Source organism: Mus pahari, chromosome 3 (genome assembly GCF_900095145.1).
Source record: "Mus pahari chromosome 3, PAHARI_EIJ_v1.1, whole genome shotgun sequence".
In the NCBI taxonomy this organism is placed as follows: Eukaryota; Metazoa; Chordata; class Mammalia; order Rodentia; family Muridae; genus Mus; species Mus pahari.
Window position 1 is genome coordinate 70,570,903 of NC_034592.1, and position 4,024 is coordinate 70,574,926.

At 37.6% G+C, this 4,024-nt stretch overlaps 1 pseudogene; it reads right to left on the reverse strand.

Moving 5' to 3' along the window:
• Positions 1–1,911: 1,911 nt before the first annotated feature.
• LOC110319372 lies at positions 1,912–2,248 on the reverse strand (annotated as a pseudogene).
• Positions 2,249–4,024: the final 1,776 nt, after the last annotated feature.

The following is a 4,024-nucleotide window of genomic DNA, read 5'->3' on the forward strand; positions in this document are numbered from 1 at the left end:
TACCATAGTGTAATGCAGACACTAAGTCTCACCACTTGAAGTTTTGAAGATAATTGAGTGAGAAAACTTTCATAGTACATTCTTTAGTTATTTTGAAGAACTTCTAAAAGAATCGGAACCTATCTTACTATGGTAATTGCTCAAGTGGATGTGAATAGAAAAATCTCTTTTTTGGTGTGTGTATGTGACAGAAATATACTGTGTGTGTGTGTGTGTGTGTGTGTGTGTGTGTGTCTGTTTGTGTGTATGTGCATCTGATTGGGGGCCACCTGCTACCCCTGTCCTTTGATGTGGGGAAATGAATATGATCCCTTCTTTCTCCATTAATGTCAAAGTCTTTGGCTCCTCTCCAATCTGAGTGCATGGTTTAAATTGGAGCAGAGTATGAGGCATGCCTTCCCACACATTCTAAAAATTCCTGTTTAAAAGGATTATCTACACTGTAGTGCATAAAGTAAAAAAAAAAAAAAGCATCCATTTATGTTTTCCTGGACCATCCAGATAGATTATAAGTGGTCAAGCTGCTCAGGCTGGGTTAGTTTGGGTGAGTCGTTCTCAGAAAGTGACTAGAGAGGCTCATGGTAATGCACTGCCTGCATAGGTCTCTATTGGCTTTGGTAGGTATTCATATATTAGATGCTCTCTTTTAAAAATAGGCTCTCCCTCCCCTGAGGAAAAGTAGAACCAAATAAATGCACTCAACAACATATACCAGACATCCACTGTATGCTATTGTATGTGTAAAGAATGTTAAGTTGTAATGAGCACTACGGAAAAGTCACACCTCATCCCCCAGAAGCTATCAACTGTCAATAACTTCTACTAAGTCTCTCCCACATCCATGCTAGAATATTGATTGGCTTGATCTTGTGCAGGTCTTGTGCAGGCGACCACTGCTGTCATGATTTTGTGAGTGTGACAGTCATGTCTAGAAGACCTTGTTTTGCCTCAGTTCTGTCTAGTTTCTGTCTCTCTAATCTTTCTACTCTTTTGTAGTGTCTCCTGTGACTTTTCAGGAGAGTTTATAATGCTGATGTCTTATTTATGACTGCTCCACAAACACTTGTTCCCTGCATTTGGACTAGTTGTGAGTCTCTGTATTAACCCATGTCCACTGCATAAAGAACATTTAAAAGTGTTCATTGTAAAATATATTTAAAAGCATAGCTTATAGTTTTTTCTATCTTCTTTTATTGAAAATAGATTTTTTAATCTACTATATTACAATATGGTTTCATCTCCCTCAACTCCTCCCAGATCCTCCACACTTCCTCTCACACCCAAATCCATACCCTTTTCCTCTTTCATTAAAAAAAAAAAGCAACTAAAAAAATAATAAAATTAGATAAAACAAAATAAACCAGAATAAGATTTAACAAACAGACAAAAGAAAAAGAGCCAAAGAAAAAGCACAAAAACATGTACAGAGGAGGAGACACACATTTGCACACATAGAAATCCAATAAAACCACAAAACTATGAGGCTAAAAAAACCAAAAATCCCTGACAAAGCCTTATGAAACAGAGTTACTGAAAATGTCAGTGAGTTCCTTTTATTTTGCTATCTGTTGCATCTATAGAACTATGGGGCCTGCCTTTTATTGTGCTTTGTAGACCCAGTGAGAGAAAACCGTTTTTATGATCCAGCACCACTAGTCAGTCAGGTTAAAGGCTCTAGGTTGTCACCAGCTTGATTTCTCCATGTTCAGTGAGTTGTATAAGTGTTGTTTTCAGTAAAGGGTCCTTACTTTTTGTTTGTGGAGAGCAATCAATAGTCTGACATGAAGAAGATTGTGAAGAAAATCCAATACATTCTTCTATGTCTAAATACAGGAAAATTAAAAGCAAAGTAACTTTAATATATTTTTAAGCTCTGGCACAGTTTCGTTAAAGGAAAACCTTCCTGGTTTACTACTCAGCAGTCTGTTCTGGCATGCTTCTAATAGTATGAGACTCACCTGCGTCCACGGTAGCCAGTGTGCATATTCTGGAGTGTTTTCCACATTGTGTGCCCAATTCAATATTATTGCCGCTGTAGTGATGGACACCAGTTTTAGCCAAAATGGCATATTATTCAATTACAGATTTCCTTGAAGGTGGGCTGTTATTGGAGAGGATAACCAACTTCACCTTGACTGACCATCTTCAGAGTCTGTGCCCCAGCACATACTTTCCACTTTTCTCCTCTAAGCTGGAGCCTAGAGTTGATCATCTCCAGAGACTTTTTCATCTTCTTTGCAGCCACCATCTTCCTGGTTTAGGTGTGGGACAATCTGCAGCTAAGATGGCTGGGGAGAGAGAGCTTAACAATATACTTAATAGTTAAATGTACGGCCTCTGTGTCTAGACACATTAACATGTTGCTGTGGACTTACCATCTACAAAGGCAGGTCAACATTATATTCATGTGATGGAGACTCAAGTGCACCCAGAGTGTGGATAATTTGTCCAAATGATGAAAATTTCTCTGTAAATCCCCCAACCAAACAAGATATATTTTTTCCTCTACTTACATGGAAGTTATATTCCATGTAATTCAGTTTATAGTAAAATTGTAATAAAGCATCTGTTTATTCTAAAACAACTTTCATATTTGTAATGATAATGATAAAAATGATAAAGTTTTAATTTCTGTGATGTCTGAGGAACATTTGAAAAATAACAGAGGAGGCTCACTATCTTTGCTTGTGAGAGATCATGTTATGGTTTTACTGGCAGTTGTCATCTAAATAGTGGTAGTGACTAGTAATAGTAGTGTGTCCTTTTCAAGTTTTTTTTTTAAAAAAAAAACAGTCCCCAGGAACCTGGACGTAGAAGTATATGCCTATAAACTTAGCTGAGTCAGGAGCATGCTAAATCAAGAATGGATTGGGTACACAAAAAGTTCAAGGTAATTATGAGCTACATATCAAGACCCTGTTTCAAGAAAAGAGAACTACAGGAGTCTTTACTACCAAGTTATGAACAAAGCTAAAGAGATTAAAATAAGGAAGATGTAATAAAGCTTTTTTTTTTTTTTTTCTAGACAGGGTTTCTATGTATAGCACTGGCTGTCCTGGAACTCACTCTAGATCAGGCTGGCCTTGAACTCAGAAATCTGCCTGCCTCTGCCTCCCGAGTGCTGGGATTAAAGACGTGCGCCACCATGCCCGGCATAATAAAACTTTCTTGAAGAAGGGGAAGGTTGAGAAGAAATGGTGGAGTGGCCAAGCAATCCCAATCTCCAAGATTCCAGAATTTTGAAGTTTCATATTATTCCAACAGTGAAGAAACTCTCATTTATACCTATAAAGGGATCACTAGACACTGTAGTGTGGAACAAAATTATTGGACTGCTGGTGACTAAGGTATGGCCCCAGAGTGTACCATAGCATTGCTTGAGAACTTATCAGAAATGAGTTTTGGGCTCAATCCTGGACATACTTATGTTTATTGTATGTCTGTAATGGTTCCTTTAAGCTAGGAATAAGCCATAGAAATTTATTTCTTACAGGTCTGGATGTCAAGAAGTCCTAGTTCAAGGTGTCATCAGACTTGGTGGCTAGCCAGAATCACTTTGTGGTTTATGTAAGTCAGAAATGCTCACGTGGGAGAAGGGATTCTCTTTTACAAGACACTGATTCCACTCACAAGGACAGGGTCCTTATGGCTTAATTAACTTTCCTTACCCTAGTACTTCATTATTGGAGGTTAGACTATACAGATGATTTTTAGGAAGACACAATCATAGAAAGCTTAGCATTTTGTCATGGAGAAGTGAACAGCTTTACTGTTCTGCTCACTGACACATCTCAAGTACCTAGTCCTATGTCTGTCCTGTTTTATCTGCTCAATAAGTCTATAGCGAGTGTTAAATGGTCATCCAAAAGCTTATTAATGACCAACCTGAATTTTGAGCCCAGATCTGAGATTAATAAATCCCAACAGTGTCCTTTACCAGGACTGTGCTGAGTTCAACAATACTTAAATTTATTAATAAAATAATTATATTCTTTCTTGCTTTAATACACCATTCTATTTTTAA